The sequence below is a fragment of the Apium graveolens genome, chromosome 2 (assembly GCF_009905375.1).
Source record: "Apium graveolens cultivar Ventura chromosome 2, ASM990537v1, whole genome shotgun sequence".
Taxonomy (NCBI): Eukaryota; Viridiplantae; Streptophyta; class Magnoliopsida; order Apiales; family Apiaceae; genus Apium; species Apium graveolens.
In genome coordinates, this window is record NC_133648.1 from 313,075,216 (window position 1) to 313,088,287 (window position 13,072).

The window sequence follows — 13,072 nt, forward strand, 5'->3', positions numbered from 1 at the left end:
CTATAGTAATGCAGCAATGATTCTGTGAATAATAAGATGATAACAACCGGGAGAGTTGTATTTTAATGGATGTCGAGATTGAGTACCACTAATCGGGTCATGGTGATGTATAAGTTATCATTGATAGACTAACTAGTGGATTATCTACCTATTGAATATTTATTCCTTCTTATCAATAAAGAGTAGTATTACTATACAAAGAAGGTTGCGGTGTAGCAATGAATTCTAGTAACGATGATGTCTAGAATGAAATCCCAGTTTCGATTTTCGTTGTCAAGGGAGTTTCAACGGTGATTGTTTATAAGCTCGAGCAAGAGCATGGGTCCACAGAATGATGGACGGAATAGTGAAAGATTCAGGAACATGAATTGCGATGCTATAATACTTGATGTTGAGATATATACATATATATATGTTTTGTTCTCTTGTGATAAACCTCTATAGTTCAGAGGTAGACTACAAGCCATATGTTTTGTGGCAATATTTTTATATAATTCTCTTAAATTCTTTCTTTTCTCTTCTTTTCATTTCGTGTAAACTAAGAAGAACAACCCTTCCAAAAGGGGAGGTATTTCTGAATGACTATCTATCTGTGTGATAGAAGCCTAGTAGGATACTACATGTTGTCTAATTGCTTGTCAAGTACTATAGGCTGGCCACCTTCTGTACTAACTATGCAATATAACAAGTATTCTTAATCATAGTGATCTCTCAATAAATTCTCTTACTTCTATATGATTGATCAAGCTTCCAAAGATAGAAGCAGCTAGAAAAAGGAGTACTGTAAGTGCGTTGCCTCCGAAATCGAAATGTGTTCTTGGTACTAAGGTCGACGAAATTAATATAAGGTTATAGAACGCTAGAGAGTAACAGTATAGCCAGAATGGTATTATGAAGGGAAGATAGTAACGATCACGAACTGGAAAAGAGTGGGTATTGAGAAGCAAAAGCTATAACGCTAGAACCTATTATGAGAGTCTGTGCAATAGACTTGAAAGAATTTGGAATGATCACTTAACGCGGATTAAGTTTTCTTACGACAATAGATCATATGTTAGTATCGAGATGTCGCCTTATGAGATCCTTGAGGGAAGACAATGTCGATCTCCCTTATGATAGGATGGAGTTGGAGAGCGCAAGATGCTCGGACCAGGAGTGGTCCAAAGGACCAAGGATATAATAGATCTAATCAGAGGACGGCTGGGAGTAGCCCAAGATGGACATAAGAAGTATGCTGATTTGACAACGAAAGGACAAAGAGTATGAAGTAGGGGACCTATTATTGTTAAAGGTATCCCCTTGAAAAGCCTTGGAAGGGAATGATGAGGTTCGGAAAGAAAGGAAAGCTAAGTCCACGATTTGTTGGACCCTTGGATATATTAAGATGTATTGGGAAGTTATCAAATGAACTAGCCCTACCCCCGAACCTGAAACAAGTTCACAATGAGTTCCAAGTATCAATGTTAAGGAAGTATGATCCAGAGGCGAGACACATAGGGGAATATGAACACGTAAACCTGCAACCAGATTTAACCTATATGGAGCAACCAGTGAGGGTTATGAATCAAAAAGGGACAAGTGCTTAGGAATAATATTATCAAACTAGTTAGAGTTTGGTGGTAGAACCACAATGCGGGAAAATTGACTTGAGAATTAGAAAGTGGAATGCTAAGAAAGTATCCCCAACTGTTTTCGATCTAATTCCGAGACGGAAACCTTTTAAGTAGGGGAGACTGTAATAACCCCAATTTTTGGAAATTTTTGAAACCTTGATGAATGGTAACTTTTGCTGACTATGCTGATTAAGGAAAATTATCAGACCACGCTATATAGGAGTACTGTTATGGAAATTCTAAGATCGTATTATTATTCCATAAAGTAAATGAGTGTATGGAAAGGTCGTTAGAATTCGAATCCGGACACTTTGATTTTTCCCGAAAATCCACCAGATACCGAAAGAATTGAGTATAAGGTAACATGATAAAAAGGATTTAAAATCAAGGATAATAAGAGAGGATCATAAAATGAATATAAAATATTGAGAAAGGTTTAGGGGAACCCAAGTAATAAGATCTCATATATGATCCCTCAAACGACGAACGAAAATGAAAGTTAAGCGAACCATATAACAGATAAGCGGTCATTAGCCAAGTAATTAAGGGTTAATCAAAGAGGTTTGTGGATGATGATGTCATCACAACACAAGGAGAAGCCATGTGTTAAAATATGACACTAGAAAGGTGACATAAGCATGACAAGGAGTTTTGATTTGTTAGTTGTTTTATAGCCAAGTAAAACTTACCATGGTAAGAAGCTAATAATTTTCCAAGCCAAAAGGAAAGCAACCAAGAATTTCATTTCACACTTCCCAAAATCAACCAAGCAAACTCTCTCTTCTTCCCCCCATTGTTTTGCTTCGACTTCTTCTTGAAAAAGCAAGGAGAAATTTTCAAAACTCAAGCTACACACCTTCAAAAATTAAGAGGTTTATTTCCTTAGCTTCCATAATTCATGACTTAATTATGTTATGAGTTTGAAGCCAAGATTCCAAGGTTTACTAAGCTAATCAATTCATCAAAGTTCTTGATGAATAGTGTTTTCAATAAACTAACTTTGTGTTTTCTTATGTTTTCTTCTAGATCCAAGCTTAGTAGAGATAGTTAGTGGTTATTCAAGGCTCCCTAAGTGATTCTCCACTCTCCAAGGAAGGTATAACTTCTCAAACCCTTAGTCTTAAGTTTTGTTTGTTTAGATTTCCTAATGTTTAGATGATGTGTTAGTGTAATGGGTGTGTAATCATGTTTAGAGCTTTGTTTAGTAAGTGGTTTTGTTGATTTTGGAGTTAGGAGTGATACTTGTTGGATTTGAAGTTCTTGGTCACATTTTGATTTGGTTTAGATGAATAAGTTGAGATCTTGAGTTATGGTTGAATGATCTTGTATTGTGGTTGAATGATGGTGGAATGGTGTTGATTGGTGGTGGTTTGATATTGAATTGATTTGGTAAAATTTGGGAATCGCTAAGTTATAGCCGTCGTAATGCCCAATTTTCCTTAGACTGTTTTGTGCATTACTTTTGAACCTGAACACTCACTTCCATGAACTGACCATTACCATGTTTATAAATTTTATGATTCAAGCTTCGTTTTGATAAGTCGTTCGCTTAGATTCGATTTACGGTTTAGGAGAAACGACCATTTTAAGTAATGGCGTTTCGCGAGCGAACCCCGAAACCTCGAGTAACTTTGAGACCATAATTGAGACCCGTAAATGATTAATCGAAACACAAAACAATTATGTAAGGTGTATTAGGCAGTTGGTAAAGTACTCGCGAAAGAGTCGCCTTAAAATTCGTAACGGTTAATTTATTAAAATTGGTGGAGCCGAGGGTACGCAAGCGATTAACGCAAATCGTTAAGCGTATAAGCGACCGTTAGGGTATGAGTGAGTTTTGACTAGTTTCTTAAGCGACCTTGGTCTAATTCCGGATTATGTTGTTGTTCATAGGTTACCAGACCCACTATAAGCTTAAGTCTATCCCGTAACACTCAGGCAAGTTTTCTACCCGTTATACTATTGTTGTGATGTAAATATATTGATGCATTATCTTGAGATAAGTGCATGACTGTTATTAACAAATCTTGCGATATATTGGAGCATGTTGATATGGTATATATATGCATGTAGTGAAATCTTGATATTCTATTATCAATTCAAATGCTTATAAACTGCATAATACCTATGCCAGAGATAAGCAGTAGTTGCGTAAACCCTTAGTATAGGGGCCCCGAAGGTGAACATTTTTCTAAATCGGGAGTCGATGTTCCCGAGTATAATATATATATATAGTTTTCTATAACTATTAATCGGATAAGGTATATTCAATAGTTTTGAATAATAATCAAACTTATTTTTGATTATTCAAATAAAGATCGTACTTTCGTATAAGTATATCTTTTGTTATTTATTAATCATTTCAAGTATGAGTTTTAAAACTTCTACTTCAATTATTTTTATAAAGATTATCCTTATGGGAATATTATTTAAATAATAATATTCAGATATTTTCTATATATCGGGAATGATTTATTTTATTAAATCATCATTACTCTAAACATTATTTAAAATATTTTCGATTCTTCAAAATGATTTTAAAAGTTAGAGCGGATCCCAAAACTCATTTTCAGATTTAAGATCTCCCTTTCGAAGGGGACTTGAATACCCGTTCAAAAATCTAAGGGATCCGGCTCTGTGGTGTATTTTATATTTGCAACGAGGTTGCTGTTTCGAGAAAACAATTTGATTACTTGCTCAACATTCAGGAAGTAAGTCCATCTAATTGAGTCGGCATAAGAGACAGGCCGGGGTACGGTCTATCAAAGTATAAGTGGCTGGGTTGCAGTTCATCAATGCGTAAGAGGTCGGGTGGCGGTCCAGCACAAGGTCCTAATGCGGCCAGGGTGATGACCGGTGGGGGATTCATCCATCTACTAGTAGAATAGGTTACTTAATGGGTATCTTTGCCTGATCAGCAAGATATCGGGTTTATGCCAAAATTTTCTTCTTTCCAAATTCATTGGGTATTATAACTCTGTTTATACTTTTCATAACAGATATTTTCAAGGAAAGTATGAGATATATATATATATATGTATATATATCGGGACTTAATGAAGTATCTCGTAACTTCATTTCTTTTGAATGACATTTCAAAGATTGAATCTATTCAAGTCTTATCTTATAGTCTCATCTACGTGATGAACTTTTGAAACTAATTATACGTTGAACGGTGGTAGTTCAAGTAGTATTCAGAAAAGATATAAGTATATTGGAGTATCTTGTAACTTCATATTTTCAACTTATATCTAGTTAATGATTATCTTATGCACGACTAAGATTTTCAGAAAAATGTTGAGACGAGGTTAGATATATGAGATCACCTTGCAACGATATTTTATACAGTTATAAAATGGAACTCTATGTATAGTATACATGTCAGAGGATTTCAAAGATTTTGAGAAGTATATATGTATATATATACTGAATATTTTGTGACTTCGTCGCATTAAGATATCAAACTTGGGTCATTTCCTCTTGACCAAGACTTTTATGAGTACTATGAGAATGCTCATATATTATAAATTATTATATATGTTATTTTGGTGGGCTTGTTGCTCACCCTTGCTTTCTTCTTTCATCACACAACAACAGATAGATAAGATGAACAGGATCAAGCTCCCATTTCGCGAGCGGATAGGAAACGTTCCACAGTTTCCTGTAGGCATTGATATCGTTGTAGCTGAGGTAGGAACTACCAATAGGCTAGGTTTTCAACTATTGATGTACCAGTCTTATGTATATTATGAATTGTAATAATTTCAAAGAATATGTAAATTTATTCAGAATCCCTTTTGAGGTGTAATGACTTATAATTGTGGAATAAAATGACTTGTCTTATTTTTTGGTATTCATCTCTGAGACTATAACTTGTGGTGTGTGTGCGTATATTGTGGGGTCACGGTACGCAGTAGTTGGTTGTTTATTAAGATTAAGTGTTATTAATGGAAATGGAACTCGTGACAACCCGGATCCCCGACCCCGGATTTGGGGGTGTTACATTTGCTATGGGGGATTCCGAAGGGTGACTATGTGGACCTTGGTAGGATTATTCACCAAGGTATTCTGAGATTTTTGAGAGGGGGTACTACGGGTTCTATACCCTATGTGTCCATTGCGACAAAGTTGTGTGCGGAAGTTCGTGTCCGTTGGGCCGCACATGAGCAACTTCAGCTTCCTAGTTCCGCTATTGATAGTTGGATTATATTGAATATGGTGTAGTGGTACGGTGGTAAGCCCGATCCTAAGGGGCTTGATTATTCATATGATCTTCTTCCGAGCAAGCGACCATATGATCAGATGTATGCTGGTGGTTCAAAGTTTGCCCGTGAGGCAGCTTGGAGAGCTCGGGTGAGGAAGTAGAGTTGTCCCAGTCGCAGCAGCCATCGCAACAAGAGGAGGCAGGAGCTGATGTTGGAGCTGGTATGAGCATGGCACAATATAGGCGTCTAGCGAGGAGGATGGATGCAATGCATGACATTCATAGTCGGTTTGCATGTGATCTCACCCAGGCACTAGGGACTGCATTCAGAGCCACATGTGTTGACATCCAGTGGCCAGTATTTGGTAAGGACTCCATATATCCACCTCCAGACACGCCTGACACTCCACCCATTGGGGGTGAGGATCCTGATTCTGAGTAGGTATGCCTGATTCCTTACTATTACCTTCACTGAGGACATTAAAAATTTTAAGTTTGGGGGTAGTAGTTGAAGGAATATGTTTTGTGTGAGTCACATATAGTTTGCATATTCATGATAGTTGATGCATATAGTTGCATATTTTGCCATGTAGTTTTTTATCATATTTTATTTTTATTTTTGTAGTTCTTATGATATTTTGTTCATATAGTTCATAAATTTGCATAATAACATGATCCTTTAGATGATTTTTCCGATTGACTTGTGATATTGATGCTAGTGTAGTGATGTCGTATTTAGTGATGTTAAGTCTTGTCGAATTGATTTGCATGCTAGAGATACTTGTATTTCACTAAGTCTTATAGGTTTCTTAAGTGCTAGATCATGATCATGGTTTGTTTGTTTGTCGAGCTTTAATTGCTTGTTTATATTTAGAATTTAGGATATTCTCTTAATAATAAAATAACATGGATTTTTAAATATTGGAGAAATTGGATTTCGTTGCTAGTTGTTGTGGCTAGGTGTCAATTGGATAGTAGCCGGCTCATATTTATATGAGTAGTCTAGGGTTGAACGAGATGGAGCGAAACGCACTCGTTCAGAAATTTATGAAAAAAATTAAAAAAAAAGAGAAAAAAGAGAAAAAATATATGTGTTATGTATAATTGATTACGAGTGGGCTCTTTAGTACTCGAGTTATTAAGTTCTTAGGGGACTTTGATAAGTGGCATTTTATACCACTTAGAACGTCTTAAAATGGCTTAAATTGGTGTCTTCAAATCAAGTATTTTGTGTATTTGATGCGTTTTTCTAGTGTTTATGCATTTCAGGGTATTAGTTGCATTTTGGAGGAGGAATCATCAAGAATAAGCCTTGGCATGTGTTCACCATTGCGAGAGGAAAAGAACGGGCAGATTACGGCGAAGAAACGGAGCAAACATGGAATTTTTCCAGAAGGGTCTTGCGCGCCCGCGCAGCAATGCTGAGCGGCCGCGCAGCAGCCTTGCGCGCCCGCGCAGAAATGCTGAGCGGCCGCGCAGGGTCGGGGAAAAAGATATATTATTTTAGACTTCTACTTCTGTTTGGCTTCCACTTCTATGTAATCTGAGTTTTATGGGACTATTATATAGGTAGATTTGAGACATTTTTCACAGAGTATTAAGAGGAGATTATGTTTTAGATTGTGTTTTGCAAGAAGCGAAGGAGATAAGGAAGAAGACCGATTTAGCACACAGCAACAAAGAGGAAGCATATGTTCTTGTGATTCTTGTTTCGTTGTAACGTTGGATGCTAGTTTTCTTGCTTTGACTTATTTACTCTTGTGACGTACTCTGTTTTAATATAATCAGTTTAGTTATTATTTTCTTGTGTTTGTTTATCATGATTTCATATGAACCCATGATGGCGATAAGTTCTATTATGGGCTAATCGTGATCATGGGGTTGCAACGGATTTATTATGGAATTCTTTAGTTAATTGTTTAATACTTTAGTATGTGATGATTACATGATATCTAGTATTGGTTGTGCGTATTCGTCTTATGTGCGTCGCGAACATATAAGATAGGGTGTTAATCTCTTGTGAAGCGACGGTGGATCTTGAGATTTAGAACTTGCCATGCTAGCATAGGTTCATGTACGTTGTGCATGATTAGTGGGTAACTCTAACAGTTTTATTTGCCCTATGTAATTAAAAAGGGATAACTTGTGCTTAATCGTTGTGTTGTCAATTTCTGTAGACATATAGGAACTCAACATAATTGATGACTATTCAACTTCTATCTTAATTGTGGATGTTTGGTAGAATGGTATTAGTACAATGAAAGTTGGCTTTTATCAGTTTCGTGTTATTCGATTAATATCATCACTGTCACATGCTAAAGGTAATAACAATGGCTATAGAAGGAAGTAATAATGAAGTTGTGATCTCATGAGTGTTTTATTATTGATAAATTGAAGTGTTAGTTAAGTGGTTAATTAAGTAGTTAATTATAGTTAATATTTAATCAACAATTTTAAGTGTTATTATCTTAACATTGAGAAGTAGTCATACATTGGTGAGTGAGTTAAATTAGACAATAAATTAGTCTGAGTCTCTGAGGGAACGAACTAGAAAGTATTCTATATTACTTGCGAACGCGTATACTTGCGTGAATATTAGTGCGTGATTTCGCCCTAACAAGTTTTTGGCGCCGCTGCCGGGGACTCGGCGTATTTGTTTAGTTTATGTACTTACCATCATTGGTCATTAGGACTCAGTGATTAGGACGTAGTAGTTAATTACTCTTTTCGGTTGTGTTTCAGGTACTTTAGTAAACGTTTATGCAAACTCATTCTCGTGCTCGCAAGAGGACCTTAGATACAGCTGAGGAGAAAGACGAAGTTCTTGATACACCGGAGAAGTTAGATTTTGAGGATTCGGATTCAGGAACTGAGCAGAAAGAACCAGTAAACATGGGAGATCGTATTGTTCAAGCTGATCCAGCTCTTATGGATTTTTCTCGGCCTAAAATTGATGACATTCAGTCAAGCATCCTTCATCCGGCTATTCAAGCTAACACATTTGAAATCAAGCCGGGCACTATTCAGATGGTGCAGAATTCTGTTTCTTTTGGAGGAGCGGCAACTGAAGACCCCAACATGCACATAAGGAATTTTGTTGAGATCTGCAGCACTTTTAAGTATAATGGCGTGACTGATGAGGCTATCAAGTTGAGGCTCTTCCCATTCTCACTGAGGGATAAGGCTAAAGACTGGTTACATTCTAAACCAGCTGGGTCCATCACTACGTGGCAAGATCTTGCGCAAAAGTTTCTGGTGAAGTTTTATCCAATGGCAAAGACTGCTGCTATGAGGAGTGCTCTTACTCAGTTTGCGCAGCAACCTACAGAATCTATGTGCGAGGCTTGGGAACGCTACAAGGAAATGTTGAGAAAATGTCCACATCATGGAATGCCGGATTGGATGGTAATCACTGGTTTTTATAATGGTTTGGGGGCCCAATCTCGGTCCATGCTCGATGCAGCAGCTGGAGGCGCCTTATGGGCTAAAAGCTATACTGAGGCGTATAATCTTATCGAGACGATGGCTGCAAATGAGCATCAAAACCCAACTCAGAGGATGACGTCAGGCAAGGTCACAGGTATTCTGGAAGTTGATGCAGCCACCGCTATTGCAGCCCAGCTCCAAGCGCTATCAATGAAGGTTGATTCTCTGGCTACGTATGGAGTTAATCAAATAGCTATGGTTTGTGAGCTTTGTGCAGGTTCTCATGCTACGGATCAGTGTTCTCTTGTCAACGAATCTGTTCAATATGTGAATAATTATCAGCGACAACAGCAGCCTGTGCCAGCGACCTATCATCCTAACAACAGAAATCATCCAAATTTCAGCTGGGGGAATAATCAGAATGCTATTCAGCCATCATATCAGCAAGGAGTGAGTAAACAGTTTAACCCACCTGGATTTCAGCAACCACAGCAGTATGCTACAAGGCAATCATATCCTCAACAGGGAAGTGCAGCTACACCTACTAGTGCTGATTTTGAGGAACTTAAGCTGTTGTGCAAGAGTCAGGCGGTTTCTATCAAGACCTTGGAAAATCAAATCGGTCAATTAGCCAATACAGTGCTCAATCATCAACCTGGCACTCTTCCCAGTGACACGGAAGTACCAGGCAGGAAGGAAGCTAAAGAGCAAGTCAAGGCTATTACCTTAAGGTCTGGAAAAGTAGCTGATGCTGAAAAGGCAAAAGAAGTCGAAGCTGAAGTTAGAGATGAAGAATTTAAGCAAAAGGAGAAAGCGGCGGAACCAAGGAAGACTACTGTTGAACACACTCTGCCTGAGGCTAATACAGGGGAGAAACAGCTCTATCCTCCACCACCTTTTCCTAAGAGATTGCAGCAACAAAAGCTGGATAGACAGTTCGGGAAGTTTCTGGAGGTGTTCAAGAAACTTCACATCAATATACCTTTCGCTGAGGCTCTGGAACAAATGCCTAGTTATGCGAAGTTTATGAAGACTATTCTTTCAAGGAAGGTGAAACTGGATGACCTTGAAACCGTTGCTCTCACGGAAGAATGCAGCGCGGTTCTGCAACAAAAGTTACCACCAAAACTGAAAGATCCAGGAAGCTTCACCATTCCTTGCACCATTGGCAATCTAACTTTTGACAAGTGCCTTTGCGATTTGGGAGCAAGCATTAATCTGATGCCGTTGTCGATCTTTAAAAAGCTGGATCTGCCTGATCCAAAACCCACATACATGTCGCTACAATTGGCGGACCGTTCCATTACTTACCCAAGGGGCATAGTTGAGGATGTGCTCGTCAAGGTGGATAAGCTCTTCTTTCCTGCAGATTTTGTTATTCTGGATTTTGAGGAAGATAAGAAGATTCCCATAATCTTGGGGAGGCCTTTCTTGGCTACTGGCCGTACCTTGATAGATGTGCAAAAAGGTGAACTTACTATGCGAGTCCAAGACCAGGATGTGACCTTCAACGTATTCAAGGCAATGAAATTCCCTACAGAAGATGAGGAGTGCTTAAAAGTGGATGTGATTGATTCCGCAGTTACTTCGGAACTCGAGCACATGCTAATGTCTGATGCATTGGAAAAGGCCTTAGTGGGGGAATTTGACAGTGATGATGAAGATAGCAACGAGCAATTACAATATCTGAACGCTTCTCCCTGGAAGCGAAAGCTGGATATACCATTTGAATCTCTTGGTACTTCTGACCTCAAGAACGCTGAAGGGAAGCTCAAACCATCAATAGAGGAAGCGCCTACCTTAGAGCTCAAACCATTACCTGAACACTTGAGGTATGCTTTTTTAGGTGATTCATCTACGTTACCTGTTATTATTTCAGCTGACCTTTCAGGTAGTGAGGAAGACAAGCTCTTAAGGATTTTGAGAGAATTCAAATCGGCTATAGGATGGACCATAGCAGACATCAAGGGGATAAGTCCTTCATATTGTATGCATAAAATTCTGTTAGAGGAAGGTAGTAAGCCAACTGTGGAACAGCAGCGAAGACTGAACCCGATCATGAAGGAGGTGGTGAAGAAAGAAATTCTGAAATGGCTAGATGCAGGCATCATTTATCCTATTTCTGACAGCTCGTGGGTGAGCCCCGTGCAATGTGTACCTAAGAAAGGAGGTATCACTGTGGTCGCAAATGAAAAGAATGAGCTCATCCCTACTCGAACAGTTACAGGATGGAGAGTATGCATGGATTATAGAAAATTGAACAAAGCCACAAGGAAGGATCACTTCCCTCTCCCATTCATTGATCAAATGCTTGACAGATTGGCGGGACATGAGTATTTTTGTCTTCTGGATGGTTATTCCGGGTATAATCAGATTTGTATTGCACCAGAGGATCAGGAAAAGACTACCTTCACTTGTCCATTTGGCACATTTGCTTTTCGTAGAGTTTCGTTTGGGTTATGTGGCGCCCCGGCCACCTTTCAGAGATGTATGATGGCTATATTCTCTGACATGATTGGAAATAATGTCGAAGTGTTCATGGATGACTTCTCCGTCTTTAGACACTCATATGATGAATGTTTGAATAATCTGCGCGCCGTACTCAAAAGATGCGTGGAAACTAATTTGGTGCTTAATTGGGAGAAATGTCATTTTATGGTGCGTGAAGGCATTATCCTTGGGCATAAGGTCTCTAGCAAAGGTCTGGAGGTGGACAAGGCCAAGGTGGGAGTCATTGAAAATCTTCCCCCACCTAATTCAGTGAAAGGAATCCGTAGTTTTCTCGGTCATGCGGGTTTTTATCGGCGATTCATCAAAGACTTTTCAAAGATATCTAAGCCATTGTGCAATCTACTTGAGAAAGATGTACCTTTCAAATTTGATGATGAATGTTTGGCAGCATTCGAGACTCTCAAGGAGAGTTTGATCACAGCACCAGTTATTACAGCACCAGATTGGACAGAACCGTTTGAGATGATGTGTGATGCGAGTGACTATGCGGTAGGTGCAGTTCTGGGATAGCGCAAGAAAAATCTCTTCCATGTGGTCTACTATGCGAGTAAGATTTTAAATGGGGCCCAATTGAACTACACCACTACTGAGAAGGAGCTTTTGGCTATAGTCTTTGGCTTTGAGAAATTTCGATCTTATCTGCTTGGTACGAAAGTAACAGTATTCACTGATCATGCAGCTATTCGCTATCTGGTTTCTAAGAAGGATTCGAAGCCGAGACTCATTCGTTGGGTGCTTTTACTTCAAGAATTTGAGTTAGAGATCAAAGATAGAAAAGGTACTGAGAATCAAGTAGCTGACCATCTCTCTAGGTTGGAGAATCCCGATTCTACTTCACAAGATAGGACGTTAATCAATGAATCTTTTCCGGATGAGCAGTTGTTTGCAATTCAGGAGGAAGAACCATGGTTTGCAGATATTGTTAACTATCTTGTCAGCAATATAATGCCGCTTAATTTGACATCCGCTCAAAAGAAGAAGTTTCTGCATGAGGTGAAGTGGTATATATGGGATGAACCATATTTGTTTAGACAGGGAGCTGACCAGATCATCAGGAGATGTATCCCGTTCTGTGAGACGGAGGGGATATTACGAGACTGCCATTCCACGGTTTATGGTGGACACTATGGAGGTGAGAAGACGGCAGCTCGTATTCTGCAAGCAGGTTTTTTCTGGCCTACTTTGTTCAAGGATGCTCATCAGTTTGTTTTAAGGTGTGATCATTGCCAAAGAGTGGGAAATTTGTCAAGGAAGGATGAGATGCCATTAAATGTGATGCTTGAAGTCGAGGTCTTTGATGTATGGGGAATCGATTTCA

At 38.7% G+C, this 13,072-nt stretch overlaps 1 non-coding gene across 1 annotated transcript; it reads right to left on the minus strand.

Annotated features, from left to right (window-relative positions):
• Positions 1–9,102: 9,102 nt before the first annotated feature.
• LOC141709596 (small nucleolar RNA R71) lies at positions 9,103–9,209 on the minus strand. Its single transcript, XR_012570163.1, has one exon. It is a non-coding gene; the product is annotated as a small nucleolar RNA R71 (small nucleolar RNA).
• Positions 9,210–13,072: the final 3,863 nt, after the last annotated feature.